Here is a 21,734-nt window from a genome sequence, read left to right on the forward strand (position 1 = left end):
TCATTGTTTATGGACAATGTTTATGTGTATTTTGGGTCGATTCCAATCCCTAGTATATCAAATTGATATCAAACTGATAAGTTCCAATGGATGGGAAGAACAATAGTTTTTAGGGAATGATTGTGTTGAACTCAGAAAATTACTCTGACTGGAAAATCAAGATGGAGGATCTCTTGATTGTGAGGGAGCCGATTGATAGAAGAGAAATACCAACTGGGGTAGTTGAATCTGAGTGGAGAATCCTTCATAGAAAGGTTGTAGCAACCATAAGACAATTTGTTTATGTGAGTATACTCCAACATGTGGAAAATGACATGAATGCCTATGAGGTGTGGCATAAGCTTGCTGCCATGTATTAGAGGAAGAATGCCCTCAACAAGGCATCATTGATGACAAAATCGGTGAGGTTGAAGTACTTAGATGGTGAGAGCATTGTGGCGCACACCAGTACATTCATGGGTTTGATGAACAAATTAGCCTCAACCAAGATGCCACTAGATGATGAGTTGCAAGCCTTGTTGCTTCTTTCATATCTACCGGATAGTTGGGAAACCCTCGTCGTGTCATTAAATAACTATTGTCAAGAAGACAAGTTGTCTTTAGAGTTAGTAAAGGCAAGCCTTATGAATGAAGAGACGAGAAGAAAAGAAATGGGCCCCATGTCTCAATCAGAAGCAAATATGGCACAAGATCCTAGTAGAGGAAGGATAAGCAAAGGGGTTCTTAGAACCTTGACAAGTCCAAAGGGAGGTCAAAGTCTAGAGGAAAACTCACATGTTTCTATTGTGGGAAACTGGGCCATTTCCAAAAGAATTGCTGACATTTCAAGAGGGACAAGGGAAATGGTAATAATATAGATCAGAGACAAACTTCAAATGAGAAAAGTACCTTAGCCATTGCAAATAGTAAGGAGGAATTGTTGTTCATTAGTGAACGAGCATATGTGAACCTTGCTAGTGATGAGTGCACTTGGGTTGTTGACTCTAGTGCATCTTTTCACTTGACTCCTAAGAAACAATACTTCTTGTGATTATGGCTATGTTAAGATGGGGAATGATGGCTCGTGCAAGATTGTTGGCATGGGAAATGTTTGTTTGATGACATCGACTGGTTGCAGAATGGTATTGAGAGATGTACGCCATGTTCCTAATGTCAGATTGAATCTAATATCTTCAGGATGAATTGAGGATGAAGGATATAATGGTTCCTTTCAGAATGATGTATGGAAGTTTTCCAAGGGAAGTCTATTAGTTGCTCGAGCACAAAAACAGAATACATTGTATGTGACGCAAGCAAAATTGTGCACAGAAGAAGCCAATGTGGTGGCCAACTCAACTGGTGAGTTATGGCACAAGAGTCTCGGTCACATAAGTGAGAGGGAACTATAGATGTTGGCTAAGAAGGATAGCCTCCATGAAGTGAAAGGTGTAAATCTGGAGCATTGTGTTGATTGCTCAGCCGAAAACAAAATAGAGCATTGTTTTACTCTGGACCTCCAATGAGAAGAAGACATGCAGTAGAGTTGGTTCACATTGATGTATGGTATTGGATGCAAAGTCACATCGTGGTGCACAATATTTTGTGACTTTGATTGATGATTACAACAGAAAGTTGTGGGCCTTTGTGTTGAGAAGCAAAGACCAAGTGATGTTGGTCTTTAAGGAATTTTAGGCCATGATAGAGAGAGAATCCAAACAAAAACTGAAGGCTATTAGGACAAATAATGGTGGTGAATACAAGAGATAGTTTGAATAGTATTGCAAGAGTCTTGGGATCAAGCTTGAGTATACAGTGCCCAAAACATCAGAACTGAATGGTCTTGCAAAGAGGATGAATAGGACCATAGTGGAGAGTGAGAAGCATGTTGTTGTATGATAAAGAGTCGAAATCAATTTGGGCTGAGGCAATTATGACTCGTGTATCTCATAAACAGATCTCCTTCAATGCCTTTAGATGGTGATGTTCCACAGAGGGGACGGGAAGAGATGTGACCTACAAACATTTGAGGGCCTTTCAGGATGCCTAGCATACATTCATGTTGCGAAAGATCAAAGATCGAAGCTAGAAAACTAGTCTAAGCCATGCATTTTCCTTGGGTACTCAAAGGATGAGTTCGAGTACAAATTGTGGGATTTTCTTGACAAGAAAGTGGTCAGGATTAGAGATATAGTTTTTATGGAAGACAAGACAATTGAAGACTAGAAGCAAAAACAACAAGTGTCATCTTCCTAGTCGGCTATTGTTATGGATTCCATATTTCCAGACACTAGTCCTGTACACCCAGTTGATGCACAACAGTCAGATGATACTCAACAAAAAGATGTGCAATATGTAGATAATGATGTTGCGCAACCAAAAATAACTGAAATTGAGCTAATCGCTGAGTTGAGAAGATATCCTCTCAGACAGAGAAAGAGTTCCTCAAGATATCCAACTAGTGAGTATGTGTTGCTGACTGATGAACCAAGCCGAGAAATCTCTGTGTGTCGATTCGGGTGCTGCATCATTAGCTCCTTCGACATAACTCCAATAACCACGCCCGAGTAGGTACGGGTGCATCTTGTATGACCAAGATGCATAGTTGCTTCTATCGAGCTTCTCTATCGGAAGCGAGCTTCCCATTCCTCTGTCCATGTTCCTATCTTTTCTTTTTCCGAAAACGAAAAAACTTGTCTTTGTCTTGTTCACTTACTTTTCTGTTGGCTGCAAAGGAGTCTCAACCCTCACACTCTGATACCATGTAAAAAGATTCGTGTGCGAAAGCGTATGCGAAAGACACCGAGTACGCAGTCGGTTATTCGGAAACTTGATAGTTATGTAAACACAAAAGATATGAGAGAGAGAGAGAGAGCGCAGACAACAAAACTTGTATTAAACAATAATCAACAACACCGGGACATTTGAAACAGGTAATATGTCGCATTTTGAGAACTGTCCATCAAAAAATGACACAAATTAGGGTGATTCACAAAAAGGGGTGCCACATGCGTAAAGGAATTTTAAAAATGACCCAAAAATATATTGATTTTTAACATGTACGGAAATTTAGGTGTTCAAAAAAATGCCTAAATAATGGACATGCCAAACTTACAAATGAATGTCCAAAATGACTAACCCCAATATTTATAGAAATTCTGAATCCAAATCTTGATGTGTAATACAATATTTATAGTTAACGTATCAGGACAATCATTTTTCAAGTTTATGTCATCATCTTCATACCCATTACATGAACTAGTACGAGTTTATGAGGTCTCATCCTCATCATCAATGGCAACTAATGCATTGTGTTGATCCAATTGCAATCCAACCTCATCGAGTTTATGAGTCATGCTTCTTGTTTGTCTTTGTGTTGTGTCTGAAGCCACATTCCAGATCCTCTTTTAGTATCTTCATTGTGGTCTGTCACAGATAACTTGTTTTGGTCAAAGATAAGTCATACACTAATATATAAACATTATCCAATGTAAGAGTAGATGTGCTTGATGCATCTTTCCTCCTCACTTTTTGGTTATGATATTTCATTATGTACTTTCCATTTACAAGTTTAGATTATGTGAGAGAAGCTTTCTACCAAAATCATTAGAATCTAAAAAATGTCTTAAAGATGTTTTCCATTTTTCTTAGATACTCATAGTAAGCCTTTGATGTCGTACAGAAATCCGATTCATTCCATCTAGATTTGACGCAACATGTCGAATTTTACTCTATACATCTAGAATTGGATATAATGCATCAGATTCCTGTAAGTCTTGGAATTTTTTTAAAAATTTCCATTAAAAAAATACTCTTGAATTTTAATGCATTGCATTGAATTCTAGCTACATAGACTAAAATATGATACATTGCATGGATTTCCCAAAAATACATAAATAAATACAAATTGAAAAAATAAAACATTTTCCCATAAATAAATAAATAAACATTTTTTATTTTACTCGTAAATAAATAAATAAAAATTGAAAAATTAGATTTCAATGGAAATCCAATTCCGTGCATTGGATTCAATTGAAAATCCAATTTCTCTTATTTTTTTTGAAAATTTTCTTATTTTTTGAATTGTTTTTGAATTTGTTTTTATTTTTCCCATAAAAAAATAAATAAAAATTGAAAAAATGGATTTTCAACGGAAATCCGATGCACTGCATCGGATTTTGGTTGAAAGTCCACTTTTACGTATTTTTTTCCAAATTTGCTTTTTTTTTTGAATTTTTTTGAATTGTTTTGAATTTTTTTGAATTTTTTCTATAAAAAATAAATAAATATTGAAAAAATAGATTTTCAATGGAAATCCGATGCACTGCATCGGATTTCCGTAGAAAATCCACTTCTTCTTATTTTTTTCCAAATTTTCATAGTTTTTAGAATTTTTTTGGTATTTTGTTTGTCTATTTTCTCATAAATAACTATATAGAAATTGAAAAAATGAATTTTCAAAGTTGAAAGTCCACTTTTTGCTATTTGTTACCAAATTTTCATATTTTAAAATATTTTTTTGTATTTTTTAAATTCTTTTTCATTTTTTCCCATAAATAAATAAATAAAAATTGCAAATAATGGGTTTTCAACAGAAATCCGATGCACTACATCGGATTTCTATTGAAAATCCATTTTGTCTTATTTGTTTCCAAATTTTCAGATATTTTGAATTTGTTTTTGTATTTGTTTTGAATTGTTTTTGTTTTTATCATAAATAAATATATAGGAATTGAAAAAAATGGATTTTCAACGGAAATCCGATGCATTGCATCGGATTTCCATTGAAAGTCCACTTTTTCTTGTTTGTTTACAAATTTTCTTATTTGTTTATATTTTTCTCTAAAAAAGTGTTAAAAATAAACAAATTGTGATTTTCTCCATTTAAAATGATGTTTTTTCAACGGGAATCCGATGCAGTGCATCGGATTCCCGTTGAAAATAGATCATTTTCAACAGGATTTTCAATGGAAACTGCATCGGATTTCCGTTCAAAATCACTGAGTTTCAACAGAAATCCGATGCATTCCGTTGAAAGTCCAATATTTTTCTTATGTTTTTTCATAAAACATTAATTTGCAATTGAAATTCGACTCAATGGTTCAGATTTTGTTGAAAATGTAATATTTTTTTATTATCTCATTGTTTTATGAAAAACCTAAAAGAAATTTGGGTTTTTAATTGAAATTTGATGTAGTGCATTAGATTTCAGTTGAAAATCCACTTTTTTAATATATTTTTATTTAATTTTTGAAAAAATGAAAAACAATTGAAAAGAAAGAGGATTGCCAGCTAAAATCTTATGCAATGCATCAATGTCTAGCTGTATAGACTACGATCTGATGTAGTGTATCGGATTTCAGTTGAAAAGCCGTTTATTATTTTTTTATATGGAAAATAAATAAATAAATAACATTGGAAAAAGAAAAAAGAAAAATGGATTTTCGACTCTAATCCAACGCATTGCATTAGATTCTAGCTATATATACTAAAATATAATGTAGTGCATAGTATTTTAGCTGAAAATCCATTTTTTATTTTTTAATGGAAAATTTTTTAAAAATTACAAAAAAAAAACTTGGATTTTCCACTGAAATCTAGTGCATCGCATTGGATTCCAATTAAAAATCCAAGATTTTTTATTTTTTCAAATTTTATTGTTTCAAATTTTCAATGGGTTTTAGATTAGTTTTCTGACACGGGTATATAATATAAAACTTACATCAATTTAGATTAACGTTATATTCTATTCTTCAGTTTGATGTTACCTGTGCAATTTCATTCTATTGTCATGTACTACTAAAACATACACCTTAAAGATTATCAGGAACTCTGTTGCATTAGAGAAGGACCTTGAGCAAGTTAATGTCATCAAAATGAGGATCCAAGGTATCTGGGGTTGTCCTGATCAAGACCAAGAAGTTGGGGCAAAGCATATCAATAAAACTTAGATGTTCCAGATGACTTTTAGAAAACTTGTGGAACTATAGATGAAGACGCAGGGCAACTTGTTGAATTAGAAGATGTTTCAGAGTCTGAACATACTAACAATTCAACTTAGCGTACTGACGAAGCCAATGAGGACAATCCTGATGAAAGAGCTAATCCTGAGTAGACGGCTTTACCAGACTTATTATTCGATTGAATGGTTATGGCTTATTGTAAATTTTGAACAATATGAATTGTTAAATTTTGACGTAATATATAAGTTGAGCTTACTTATAATTTTCGTGTAACAATCATTGAACTTAGAAATTAAGTATACTTGTATGTGTACATGTTATTTAAACTCTCCTTTATCATTTGGGGTATATCGGAGATAAGTTTATACTCTATCATTTACTCGTATGATTGGAATGTTATTGTAGACTAGTTTATTTATACATTGACAGTGTCATGTATCACGTGTCAATGGAAATTTTCTCTTGACATATTAGTATCTCTTAATTGCAAGGTTCACAATTTGCGTTAAGATGTATTATATTTAAATATACACACATAATTAGAAGAAGTCACTTATTCAATGGGGCATGCTTTTTAGAATATGCACAAGGACCTGTGTTACTATTATACTTGTGTTGACAAATACACCCCTGTCTAAGATTTGGACAAAAACATGGTAGATAGAATATACGTCGGATGATTTTGTTGATGTGATATTAGTTAGTTCTTTTTTTCGCTATGTTTTCATAAACCACATACACATGCGTCGTGCCTTGTTGAAATTCTGCTTAAATAAGGCATTTTTTAACATCTCACTAAGATATGAAAAAGAGAATGCGACATATTACCTGTTTCAAATGACCTGGTGTTCAACACTCTATTCGTACACCGTGCTTAGTGAGCACTTTTTATACAAGCCCTAGCAAGTGGGCTGGCACAAGTACCATCAGTACTTGAATGCTCATAAATGAGCTTGATACTAATTTTGCCTATAATATTTTTATTTACTAAAATAGTAATATAGGCCTCCAACGGCCTACCGGAATCCATCCGACTCGGCATACCTGAATCAGCTCTCGACTCTCGGCTTCTTCAACCAATTCGGCCCATGTTGAGCTTGTCTCTCAGCACATAAGTATGCAAACTTTGCAAAATATGTTGAGAAAAAATGTAGTGGCTGGACTGCTGAAGTTGAAAGACTATGAGATGAGCAAAATATGTGAAGCATGTCAATATGGAAAGCAAAATAGGTTGCTTTTCCCTCATGAAGGACATATAAACAAACATTTGTTAGATTTGGTACATACAGATGTATGGGGACTGACAAAAAGTGCATCAATTGGTGGCAACAAGTTTTATGTAACATTCATAGATGATTGTTCAAGGAAAACATGAATTTACTTCATGAAAGAGAAGAGTGAAGTATTTGAGTGTTTTCGTAAGTTCAAATGCATGGTAGAAAGACATGCTGGAACTAGAACAAAATGTTTAAGGTCTGATGGAGGAGGAGAATATTTCTCCAATGAATCCTCTGATTTTCTATGCAATCAAGGAATAAGGAGACAATTCACATGTAGATATACTCCACAACAAAATGGCGTGGATGAGAGGAAAAATAGAACATTGGTAAACATATCAAGAGCTTTGATGATAGAAAAAAAAATGTCATTGTATTATTGGGCTGAAGTTGTAAATACAATAAACTATATTCTAAACAGATGCATAACATCTAGAGTATATGTAGTAACCCCTGAAGAATGTTTCTATGGCAGGAAACCTAGTTTAGATCTTGCTTATGTTCATGTACTAACTGAAGTAAGAAGTAAGCTTGATCCAAAAGCTGAAAAATGTGTTTTTGTGGGATATTCAGAGGAGCAAAAAGGGTATAGATGTTATAACCCTTTGACAAAAAGGATTGTAGTAAGTCGTGATGTAATATTTGATGAGTTGGGCAGTTGGTACAACCCAAAACAGAATGCAGAACTTGATGAAGACAATGAAAATGAAGACAAAAATAAATTTGAAAATGAAAGGGATTGCCATGAAAATGGAAATAAGGTTGGATAACAAAGTCCAACATCGATAACATGTACTACACCATCTGAAAACTCTGGTAGTAAATCTGATTCAAATGCTTGGAGTGGGAAAAATGCAAGACAAAAAATATGATGATAAAATGGGAAAATAGAAGATGCCAGAATATGAAATGTTTGATGAAGGATTTAGAAGCATGGAAGATGTAGATTCAAATGTATCATTGGATGAAGAGCTGGGTACACAAGTCTTGAAAGAGCAATGGAAGATGCAAATCCGAAACAAAGAAGATTAGATAGAGAGAAAAAAATGTTGAAAGATATGGTTATGATACATACATGGCTATGCATTATGCATATATGTCTAAAGTGGTACAAATCCCTGATCCAAATAGTTTTGATGAAGCAAAACCTGAGAAGAAATGGGTGAATGCAATGCAAGAAGAAATAGATGCATTGGCTAAAAATAAAACATGGGATTTGGTAAAATTGCAAAAAGGAAAAAATGTTGTAGGTTGCAAATGGGTCTACAAAACAAAGCATCATTCCAATGGGAATGTAAGTAGACATAAAGCAAGACTTGTTGCAAAGGGATATGCTCAAATGCAAGGAATTGATTATGATGAAACATTTGCACCAGTTGCAAAAATGGCAACCTTGAGGACAGTACTTGCTGTAACTGCAACCAAAAGTTGGTTTCTGCACCATTTGGATGTAAAAAATGCTTTTTTACATGGTAACTTAGAAGAGGAAGTATACATGTGTCAACCACTAGGGTTTGAAGATAAGAAGCATCCAGAATATGTTTGTAAGCTGAAAAAGGCTCTCTATGGACTGAAACAAGCACTGAGAGCATGACACAAGAAACTTTCAGAATCTTTGATAAAAATTGCTTTCAAAATGTCAAAGGCTGATCCATCGTTGTATGTGAAGAAGATGAATGACTGCATAGTTGCTATTTTGATATATGTTGATGATTTAATCATCGGAGGTGATTCTATGGATGAAATACGCAAGCTGAAGAAAAATCTGGAAATGCAATTTCATATGAAGGATTTGGGAGAGTTGAAATATTTTCTTGGTATCAAGATAATTATATCTGAAACAGGAATATATATGCTGCAAAAACAGTATGTTACAATTGTGCAGAAGAAATATGGTATGCTTGGATGCTAATCGATTGATGTACCATTGGATTAGAATTGCAAATTGGGGGCTGATTTGGGAGCCAAAATAGCTAATGTGAACATGTACAGATCCACGGTGGGCAGCCTCATATACTTGACTATAACAAGACCTGATTTAAGTTATGTAGTTGGATTAGTCAGCCAGTTTATGTAGCAGCCAACAAAGCCACATTTGGATTGGATTAGAGGAATTTTGAGGTATGTAAAAGCTACTCAAAACTATGGACTGTTTATAGGGCTGATCTGGACATAAGGTTAGAAGGATATACATATGCTGATTGGGCTAGAAGCCAAACTGATAGAAGATCCACGAGTGGATATTATGTTTACATTGGGAAGTGCAACTATTTCATGAAGTAGCAAGAAACAAGCTACTGTTACATTATCAAGTACTGAAGCTGAATATAGAGGAGCTGCAATAGCTACATGTGAAGAAGTATGGATTAGAAGATTTCTTGCTGATTTGGGAGAGTATATAGATGGTGTAGTCACAATTTGGTGTGACAATATGAGTAGTATTCAACTCGCAAAAAACCCAGTGTTCCATGCAAGAACAAAGCACATTGAAGTGCATTATCACTTTGTTAGAGAAAAAGTGATTGATGGTGAAGTAGATCTGTTGTATGTGAGTACAAATTAGTAAGTGGCAGACATTCTTACGAAGGGACTAAGCATAGAAAAACATACACAGTTGAGGGACATGATGGGAGTTCTATGATAGCTGGAAATCATGACAGAAAAGAAGATTGAAGATGATCTCAATGATGGATAAGTTGAGCTTGAGGGGAAGTGTTAAGAAACAAGCTCAACAAAAGCAATGTGATGCTTATTGGTAACTGAGATCTTCTATAGTAGCTATTAGGAAATTAGCTACCGTTAGACAATATAGGTAAAATAGCTACTCACATCTATTTAGCTATTCACAACTAAATAAGTGAATATGTAAGTCACTAACAACACTTCTGTAAAAACAAAAAGAGTGAGTAGAAAAGTAAGTAGATAGACGAGAGAGGTTTTTTGCTAAGTAATGAAACTAAAGGGTTTTGGGTTGCTAGAGATGTGAGTCTCCTTTACCCTTTCCTTCTCTCTTGAACCCTAAACGATCTTGCACATCACGTGTTCGCTATTGCACTAAGAAGAGTTGTAGAGCCTTCTTAACAATCTTCACTACTGGTGTGAAGGTCTCGTCGTAGTTGATTCCATGGGTCTGCGCATATCCCTTGGCCACCAGTCGAGCCTTGTACCGGTTGACTGAACCGTCAACGTTGTATTTCACTTTATACACCCATTTGCAACAGATCAGTTTGCAGTTTTGGGGAGGGTCAACCAAGTCCCATGTGTCGTTGGCATCGAGTGCCCACATTTCTTCCTCCATAGCAGCACACCAATTCGCGTCCTTTGCCGCATTTGCGTAGCTCTCTGGCTCACGCACTTTGGCCACCTTTGTCATGTACGCATAATGATGTGCCATGTACTTGTCATACCCATACCGTAGCATGGGGTTCTTTTGGCGGGAAGATCAGCATAGCTTCTAATTCGCCGATTTTAGGGCCCTATTGGCCGAATCGGACTTCGTTTCTGAAGGTCCTTCTTCATTCTTTGTGGTGTCGGATTCGCTCTGATCGGACTCTTCCTTGTTGGTGCCATACTCTGGCATCTTGTTCTTCCCCTTTTCCTTGCGCATGTACTGTCTCCTTGGTTCCTTACGCGGTGAGTGCACGATAGAGTCTCCAGTACTCGCCGGCTCATCATCCGACTAGTCGTTTCGACTTAGTCGCTCATTTGGCCCGCTTGGCCGGAATGAGATCAGACTCTCCTCCAGAGTGCCAATATCCTCTTCTTCTTCTTCTTCTCGGATCATATCAAGTTCACTGGCCTCATCTTCGGTGATTGGGTGGTTGGAGTTTTCGGGAGTCGGAGTCGGAGTCGATAAGGAGTACCATGATGCCGACTCATTGAATTTGACATCTCGGCTCACTCGAACTTGTTTGGTCCGTGGGTTATAACACTTATACCCCTTCTATTCATGTGAGTAGCTGACCAATATGCACTTCTCCGACTTCGCGTCCTGCTTCTTCCTCTTCTCATCCGGCACATTTACATATGCAATGCTGCCGAATACCCTCAAAAGTCTCAAGTTTGGCTTCCGCCCGAAATATAGTTCATGTGCCGACACCTTTTGACCTATCCAGTTTTGGATGTAGAACTCTATCTGGACTGCTTTGGCCCAGTAAAATTTGGGCATGCTCTTCTCCTCTAGCATTGCCCTTGTCGCTTCGACAATCGACCAGTTCTTCCTTTCAGCTAAGCCGTTCTGTTTAAGTGAAACAAAGCTTAGTCGAGAGGGAAACAAAGAGGAAGATTAAGTGCTTGCGGTCGGATGGCGAAAAGGAATACTTTTCTAGCGTATATCTACAGTTGAACTCTCACCGAATTCCCATTTGTCGTAGATAACAATTGAATTGGCCAGAAAAGTATGCCTTTTCGCCATCTGACCGTAGGCACTTAATCTTCTTCTTTGTTTCCCTCTCGGCTAACATTTGTAAGTTCCGGAAACAATTAAAGACTCTGCTTTTCTTCTTAATGAGGTAGATCCATGTGTGTCGGTTGTAGTCATTGATGAATGAGACGAAGTATCGGCTCATGCCTAGGTGTACATTTTGTGTCGGTCCCCATACACCCGAATGTATCACATCTAGCTTGTTCCAGCTCCGGTTTCATTTGTTGGGAAATGGAAGTCGGTGTTGCTTCCCAAGCTGGCAGGCTTCACAAAATTGGGCCTTCCGGCCACTGAATTTCGGCATGCTGAATACTACTTGTTTCGACTACATATCCTAAAGCCTTTGGTAGTTGACGTGGCCGATCCGCTTATGCCATAGGTTGATATCCGACTTGACTTTCTGTCCCTTCGCAAACAATACAGTGCCAACGTCGTTGGTGTCGAGGATGAACATCCTCCCTTCCCAGTGCCCTTGCGCAATAATCTGGCCCTCTTCCTCGATGACGCACCCGAGGTGGGTGAATCATGTTGGGATTTCGGTCCCTTCGGATGGGATGGTCGGATGTCAGAGATGAATGACGACAAGCCCGGTTGCTGTTTCGGAACCGGATGATGAAGATCCCGGCTTCGGAGCCGGATGACGAATGTACCCGGAGAGAGATCCGGATGCGGGGACATATTTGTGAATATGTTTGCCAAGGGCCCTTGAGGCTATAGTTGTAAATAGCCCGAAAGTCATATGTGTATAAATATGACTTAGGGCAAACAGTTTTACTGTTGCTACTCATTTTTCTGTTTTTCCACTCAAGAGGAGTGAAGAGAGAGCAGCCGTGAGAGAGATAGAGCGTGAGAGAGGAAGAGGTCGACGCCTCTGTGTATTTCCGCCGCCTGTGGCGAGGACAGCGAGCTCAAGGTCGTCGCCTTGCAGCTCGCCATTGTATACTTCTCTGTGCATAGTTTTGGTTCGGAGTCTTGTACTCCCGTGGTTTTTCCCGTACAGGGTTTTCCACGTTAAATCGTGTGTCCACTGCATTTCCCATTTTCTGCAACAACGATTCGTGTGTTTTCCTTGGTTGTGGCCGAGAGGTGAAGTTTGGAAAGTTTCGATTATTTCCATCAATTTGGTATCAGAGCGAGTTGCTGCAGAAAATGGAAGGCGGCGGCAGCGGGCAGCCGGGGATGATGGTGCTGAATGCGCAGAATTACGCCGACTGGAAGATCAAGATGGAGGATCTTCTGATTGTTCGGGACCTGTACGAACCGATTGACAGGTCGGAAATACCGAAGGGGGTACTTGAGTCGGAATGGAGGCTTCTGAACCGGAAAGCCGTTGCAACCATTCGGCAATACGTAGACGTGAGCGTTCTACAACATGTGGCGAACGACACCAACGCATATGAGATGTGGCGGAAGCTGTCGGGCCTCTATGAGAGGAAGAATGCGTTGAACCGGACCTCCCTGATGAGGAAGATAGTGAACCTCAAGTACCGGGACGGCGAGAGTATGGTGGAACACGTAAGCACGTTCATGGGATTCGTGAACCAGCTTGCGGCGATCAAGTTCCCGCTGGAGGATGCAATGCAAGCCATCATTCTGATGTGTACATTGCCGGAAAGCTGGGAGAACTTGGTGGTGACTCTCAGCACCTCCTGCACCGAAGATAACTTGTCCCTACAAACGGTAAAGACAAGTATTTTGAACGAAGAAGCGCGTCGGAGAGATAAAGAACCGGCCTCCGACTCGAAGGCGCTGCTTACCGAATCGGAACGGGGAAGACAATGGAACCGGAGTCCGCAAAGACGGGAGAAGTCGGGGACCCGATCGCAGTCAAGAGGAAGACCCACATGCTTCCACTGTGGGAAGCCGGGGCACTTCCGGAAGAATTGTCGGCATTACCGAAAAGACAACGGAGCAGACGACACCGATCCGAAGAAGTCTTCGGAACGGAACGGTGCTTACCGGGGAGCCACGGACCGGAATGGTTCGGATCGGCGAGGGCAGGACCGAAAAGGAACGACGGCACTCGCGGCAAGTGAAGAGGAGATCATGCTCATCACCGAAGAAGGTGAACTAAACATTGCCGGCGATGAGACTACCTGGGTGGTCGATTCCGGAGCGTCGTTCCACTTGACCCCGGAAAGAAGATACTTCTCATCCTACACAACCGGTGAGCATGGCTGTGTTCGGATGGGAAATGAAGGTACGTGCCGGATTGCCGGCATAGGAGACGTGTGGTTGACAACCCCAACCGGATGCAAAATGCTGCTGAAGGATGTCCGACACGTTCCGGAGGTTCGATTGAACCTGATTTCGGCCGGGAGGCTAGACGATGAAGGCTACACAGGTAGCATCCGGAACGGCGTAATGAAGTTCAGCAAGGGAATCCTGATAGTGGCTCGGGCCCGGAAAGTCAACACACTGTACCTTATGAATGCTTGGTTGTGTCCGGAAGAGTTGAACGTGGCAGCTGACACTGCCGGTGAGCTGTGGCACAAGAGACTGTGCCACATGAGTGAGAAGGGGATGAAGAGGCTTGCAGAAGACAACCTTATTCCAGTGAAGCATGTGCACCTGGAGAAGTGCACCGATTGCCTGGCCGGTAAGCAGAACCGAACCTCCTTCCACTCAAGGCCACCGACGAGACGTAGCGCACCATTGGAGTTGGTGCACACTGATGTGTGTCAGGTAGAAACGAAGTCGCATGGCGGAGCCCAGTACTTCGTAACATTCATTGATGATCACAGCCGGAAGCTGTGGACGGCACCGTTGAAGACAAAGGACCAAGTGTTGTGTGTCTTCAAAGAACTCCACGCGAGAGTGGAAAGGGAATCCGGCAAGAAGCTGAAAGCGATACGAGCGGATAACGGAGGGGAATACCGGGGGCAGTTCGCGGAGTACTGTCGCTCGAAGGGAATCCGGCTCGAGTTTACTGTGCCGAAGACGCCGGAACTGAACGGGCTGGCCGAGAGGATGAACCGGACCATAATGGAGAGGGTCCGGAGTATGCTGGCGCATGCGAAATTACCCAAGGGGTTTTGGGCTGAGGCAATGTCGACGGCGACATACGTGATAAACAGATCACCCTCAGTACCTTTGGACGGAGACACGCCGCAGAGAGTGTGGACCGGTAGGGAAGTATCCTACCGGCATCTGAAGGTGTTCGGGTGTCTCGCATATGTGCATGTGGCTAAGGACCGGAGAGGAAAGCTAGATCCAAAGACCCGGCCATGCATATTCCTCGGTTACGGCGATGACGAGTTCGGCTACCGAGTATGGGACCCGGTCGACAAGAAGATATTCCGGAGTCGTGATATCATCTTCATGGAGAACAAGACACTCGCCGACTGGGAGTCGGAGAAGAAGATGAAGAGCTCCAAGTCGACCGGTGAGGATCAACTCTATGAGGAGCAGTCCCGACCGGCAAGGGACCGGTTAGCACTCGAGGATCCGGCCGAAGACGGTGAAGAAACAGAACCGGCCGAAGAAGATGAAAATGATACCGGAACCGGCCCCGATCCCGAAATGGATTCGGATGAAGAAGAATCGGAAGAACCGGTTACCGAAGCTCCGGAACGGAGATATCCTCTAAGAGAGAGAAGGGCCCCCTAGAGATTTCCGGAACCAGAGCACGTGCTGCTAACCGACGAAGGGGAGCCGGAGAGCTTTGAAGAAGCAAAGCATGACACCCAGAGCCGCAGGTGGTTGAGTGCCATGCAGGACGAGATGGATTCCCTGCATGAGAACCACACATATGAACTTGTGGAGTTGCCGAAAGGAAAGCGGGCACTTCGAAACAAGTGGGTGTTCAAGCTGAAACCGGGAGATGCCGGAAACCCCCCGAGATACAAAGCCAGGATCATGGTGAAGGGGTTTCAGCAGAAGAAGGGCGTCGACTTCGACGAGATATTTGCCCCGGTAGTGAAGATGACCTCCATCCGGACGGTGCTGAGCATAGCGGCAAGCATGGACCTCGAGGTAGAACAGATGGACGTGAAGACGGCATTCCTTCACGGTGACCTCGAAGAAGAGATCTACATGCAGCAACCGGAAGGATTCGAGAAGAAAGGGAAGGAGCACCTGGTATGCCGGTTGAAGAAGAGCCTTTACGGACTGAAGCAGGCTCCCCGGCAATGGTACCGGAAGTTCGACTCTTTCATGACCGACGAAGGGTACCTCAAAACGCAGTCCGACCACTGCGTGTTTGTGAAGAAGTTCGAAGGAGGAGACTTTCTAATACTCCTCCTGTACGTGGACGACATGTTGATCGTCGGACGAGACCAGGTCAAGATACGGATGCTGAAGAAGGCTCTTCACCGAACCTTCTCAATGAAGGACCTGGGTCCGGCGAGGCAAATACTAGGGATGCACATCATCCGGGACCGGAAGAAGAAGCAGTTGTGGCTGTCACAGGAGAAGTACGTGACAAAGGTGCTTCACCGGTTCAACATGTCGGAAGCAAGACCGGTCGGATCGACCCTCCCGGCAAACTGCAAGCTGTCCAGCAAGCAGAGCCCCAAGACAAAGGCTGAGAAGGAGGACATGATGAAAGTACCATATGCCTCTGCCGTCGGGAGCTTGATGTACGCAATGGTGTGTACCCGACCGGACATCGGATATGCAGTCGGAGTGGTGAGCCGGTACATGAGCAATCCCGGCAAAGAGCATTGGAACGCGGCCAAGTGGATACTCCGATACCTGAAGGGCACGGCAAACGTGTGCCTCCGATTCGGCTCCGGTAAGCCCGAACTCGACGGCTTCACCGATTCGGATATGTCGGCTGATGCAGATACCAGCCGGTCCACATCAGGGTATGTGATGACGTATGCAGGGGGAGTTGTTTCATGGCAGTCGAGGCTGCAGAAGACGGTTGCGTTGTCAACCACGGAGGCGGAGTACATGGCGGCTGTTGAAGCCGGCAAGGAAATAATATGGATGAAGGACTTCATTAGAGAGCTCGGTATCCGGCAGGAGGAGTACCGACTCTACTGCGACAATCAGAGTGCAATCCACCTTGCGAAGAACGCGGCCTATCACTCCCGGACGAAGCACATCCAGCGAAGATATCACTGGATCCGGGAAAGGATAGAAGACAAGGAGTTCGTGCTGACGAAGGTCCACACGGACGAGAACGGGTCGGATATGCTGACCAAGGTGCTCACACCCGACAAGCTGGAAGCATGCCGGAAGAGGATCGGATTGGAGAGACATCCCATGCCGAAGTGAAGGGGGAGTTTGTTGGGATTTCGGTCCCTTCGGATGGGATGGTCGGATGTCAGAGATGAATGACGACAAGCCCGGTTGCTGTTTCGGAACCGGATGATGAAGATCCCGGCTTCGGAGCCGGATGACAAATGTACCCGGAGAGAGATCCGGATGCGGGGACATATTTGTGAATATGTTTGCCAAGGGCCCTTGAGGCTATAGTTGTAAATAGCCCGAAAGTCATATGTGTATAAATATGACTTAGGGCAAACAGTTTTACTGTTGCTACTCATTTTTCTGTTTTTCCACTCAAGAGGAGTGAAGAGAGAGCAGCCGTGAGAGAGATAGAGCGTGAGAGAGGAAGAGGTCGACGCCTCTGTGTATTTCCGCCGCCTGTGGCGAGGACAGCGAGCTCAAGGTCGTCGCCTTGCAGCTCGCCATTGTATACTTCTCTGTGCATAGTTTTGGTTCGGAGTCTTGTACTCCCGTGGTTTTTCCCGTACAGGGTTTTCCACGTTAAATCGTGTGTCCACTGCATTTCCCATTTTCTGCAACAACGATTCGTGTGTTTTCCTTGGTTGTGGCCGAGAGGTGAAGTTTGGAAAGTTTCGATTATTTCCATCAAATCAAACTTGCATTCCTTGGAGGACAATCTGTTTGACTTACACCAAATTCTTTGTAATTGTTGGGACGTGCAACACGTTCATGAGTCTCCCCTTTAGTCCGATATGGCTAAGAAGGACTTCGCCAACATGTTCGATTGGGTGCGGAATGTCGTCTCCGGTTTCGACCACTCCCAATTGCTCCGATTTCTCTAAATACAAGATCCACCCTTCATGGTTCGTCATGTGATTTGATGCTCAGGAATCAACGTACCACACCTCATCCGATTGTGAGGTCTTCTTCTTCATGGAATTTGCCTCGTGTTTCATCACAAAGGCTGGCCCTTTTCTGGTTTTGGGTTCTTCCGACCCTTCGGCGAAATGCGACCTTTGTCGGCTCCCTTGTTCGGCTTTGCCAAATCCGGATTTGTAAGAATCCATGCACTTCTTCCAACATTCCCTCTCTCGATGACCTTTCTGGCCACAATACCAGCATTCTATTTCGGCTTTTCCTTGTTGGTTTCCGGCGTCCCTTGAATCCCCCTACTTGTGGAAGGTTTGGAACTATTGTCGTTACCACCTTTGTGCCTTCTTTTCTGCTCTTGTCGGTCGCCACCATTGTGTGCCGATCCACCTCGTCCTCCACGGTCATGGGGCCGATCTACCTCCGTGTACAACATTCGGTTGTCACATTGCGTGCTCCTTGAAGCACCCGCGTGGTTTTCTTCGACTAGAATCATCGATTACAAGTCGAAGAATGATGGTGGCTTCTGCCGTGTGCATATTGCCATCTGGATTGGCCCGTACCTCTGTGCTAGACCACCTAGGCAAATCTGCACCATTTCATCCTCGTCCACCGTCACGTTGATGGATCCGAGGGCATCATAGATCTCCTTTATCTTCATGGTGTAGTCGGTTACGCACATATCCCTTTCTCGGATATTGTTGAGCTCTTGTTGGAGCTGCAACTTCTGGCCCGTGGTACTTGCGGCAAAAATCTTTTTCAGGTTTTCCTAGGCTTCCTTCGACATCTTTGCGTTTTTTATGTAGCCTAACATTTGGTCATGCACACAGGACGCGAGGCAGTACAACACTCTGCTCGTTGCTTGTTCCCAAGCCGAGAAATCCTTGTCTGCCGAATCCGGCGCTACATCGTTTCCTCGTTCGAAATAACTCTAGTAGCCATGCCCTAACAGGTACTGGTGCATCTTGTACAACCAAGATGCATAGTTATTCCGGTTAAGCTTTTCGATGGGAAGTGAGCTCGTCATGCTTCTGTCCATTTTCCTTCTTTCTTCTTTTTCTGTTTTTTACCGAGTGTTAGGTTTTTGGTTTTTCTGAGCACTTGTCGGCAACAGAGGATTCTCAACCCTTGTTCTCTGATACCATGAAAAGAATATCGTGAGAAAGCTAACAGACACAACCGGCTCAACCGGATAGCAACAAAAAATAAATGAAGGTTTAATGGAAAGCTTAGAAGATACACAGAGAACGCGGGAGAGATAGAGAGAGCAGAACACACAGAAAATTCAATTTCAAAAAATGATACTCTGTACATACGTTTTATACAAGTCCTTAAAAGGATTGACAGAGGTACTAACATGTACTTCAATGCTCATAAATGAGCGACTGACAATAACTCCTAAAACTAAGCCTATCTACTAGGCTAGGATCGTAGGCCTCTAACGGCCTACCAGTTCTCGTGGATCCGACTCTCCAATCCAATCCGGCCCATGTTGGGCTTGCTTCTCAACAGAAGGTTTGATTGGTTGCGAGAGAGAGTAGAAGATGGTGACTTCGCTTTAGTGAAGATCACACTGATGACAATGGGTTAGATATGATGACAAAAACTCTACCTAAGGAGAAGCTTGTTGTTTGTCGTATGAGAGCATGATTGGTTGATTCTCCCATATAGGAGTGAAGGGGGAGTTTGTTGTGGTTTGTGTTCCTCCTTATGGGAGAAGAGAGTCGAAATGCCGAAAACGGTCGGAAGGTAAAAAAATGGCCGAAGGATCGAAAGTATATGTGTGTGTGTGAAACTAAGTTAAGTTTTTTAACCAAGAAATTGTTAGACAGAAGAGGACAACAATAAGAACGATTAGAGAGAGGATTCAGAAGACAATCTGCAGGGGTCGTGGCATCGCCGTCTTTGAGTGTGCAACTCTCCTAATTAGGTTCTACTGTTCCGTTTTCTTATTGTCTTGGTACCAAGGTTGTAGCCTTGATGCCAAAATATTCCTCAAGCGATATTCAAAGAGTTTGTAATCACTTATACACTCACTTGATCCCTGATTTGGGGTTTTCCATGTAAAATCTCGTGTGTTCTGTTGCATCCTTACTTTATTGTTTTATCTATCATTGTTTGTCAATTTGCCCATAAGATCCTATCATTGTTTGTGGACAATGTGTGTGTTTATTTTGGGTTGATTCTAATTCCTAGTATATCTTTCATGCAAGGATTGGGTTATGTTGAAGATGTGTGGAATGCTTTGTCAAATGTGATAAAATGTAGATCATAGTATCATGGTGTGATACTCAGACAATTGGAAACTTGTTTTAGGGCAAAATGTGTGAATTAGTCTCATCACCTATACCCCGACGGATTTAGTTTTATTGAGACAATTGTTTAGATGGTGAACAATGGGATGGGTTCTAACTTATCAGAGGCCTCGCCTACACTATTTCGGGATGCTTTTCGCCCTCAAACCTTCAATCCTTTGTTTCACTTCAAAACCACATTATTGGTGGGGAGCAACACCAACATTGCCATTAACCCTAACATTGAGGATACCACCATATCCCTTAAGGGCATACCTACTCTTTACATGTGGCCCCCTTTCAAGGCAACAACAAACCCGTGCCCAAATCTAACACCTCCCAAACTCCCCAAACCATAGTTTTAGAAAGAGACAATGTCATATACATACACAAAATTCCGAGTTGAGGATGATGCCTACTCATAGTGCTTTGTTCAATGAATCAACTAAGGCTTGTAGATACCTACTGATTCAATAATCATCTATGGTCGCAAGGAGCCACATTGGTTCACAGTTCCCTGCCTTGGGCCGAGACCGAACCACCTAGATCCATCCATACTATTTTTTTTTTTGTATTGGGGGCCACATTGGAGGTGTTTTGTCTCAATTGCCCTCTAGACTAAAAATCAAGGTGCTACTTTGGAAGTTTATCACCACCTCCAAACCACATCGTGAAACCGAAGACTATATGAAGCATGGATATCATATTTGGTAACATGCCCTAAGTCAAAGAGCCAAATGATAACAAAAAATGTGAAACAGATGATGATCCTCAAGAACACGGAGCAAGCCATCTTTGATGTTAGAATTAGAATTAGAATTTTTATCGTCCATAAAGAGGCCAATTTTGACCTATAGGACCAGAGTATACATGCGTTCTTGATATATGTCTCCTTCCTAAGAAGGGGTATTCATATGTTGAAGCACAAAGTCTCTATGTGTTAATAAAGCATACACATATGAGCTCAACCTTCTAGGTAGTGTCTTAAGCATGGATCTTAAGTTATCACTCCCTCTTAGTATGTCAACATATCTTGAACGAATTGCACTATATGTCGAGCATGTAAAGAGCAAGTAACATTCATCCTCTACCATGCCTTTATTGCATACTTTACATGTCTTCAAATTCGTTACATTTTGATTGTGCATGTCATCCTTGCGCAGGGGCCATGCTAATGTCTCCTTCCTAAGAAGGGGTATTCATATGTTGATGACTTGAAATCGAATCTTGCCTAAAAAAACCTCAACTATAAAGGATGTGCTTGGTAGTAATGGGCTCGGTTCGGTTAGATTTCTTTGTCTTGAAGCCAAACCGAACTAAACCAAACCATTTATATAAAACAAAAATCAAACCAAACTAAACCGTTTATGAACTTTCAAGCCAAACCATTTAAGAAAAGGTAAACCAAACTATTTAAACCAAAATCGTTTAGGGAAAAGTTGAAACCAAACCGAGCCATTTAATAAAAAGTTAAAACCTAATTACATTTACGCCAAACTAATTGAAAAATTAAATAAATAAAAATACACTAAATTAAATAAGCATTTATGTTTAAATAAATAAATAAATAAATAGGCATTAATTAAGCCATTAGATTAAATAAACATTTAAGTTAAGTGAATTAAATCAATAAAAAACATTAATTAAACCATTAAATTACATAATCATTTAAGGGATAAAAAAAGTTAGCCCAAAAACCTATAAACCTTTAAACCAAACCACTTAAACTTGTAAACTAATAAACTCCAATTTT

This window comes from Azolla caroliniana, unplaced genomic scaffold (genome assembly GCF_043228905.1).
Source record: "Azolla caroliniana isolate FFs.n. ecotype wild unplaced genomic scaffold, voAzoCaro1.0.p SCAF_4, whole genome shotgun sequence".
NCBI classification, from domain to species: domain Eukaryota; kingdom Viridiplantae; phylum Streptophyta; class Polypodiopsida; order Salviniales; family Salviniaceae; genus Azolla; species Azolla caroliniana.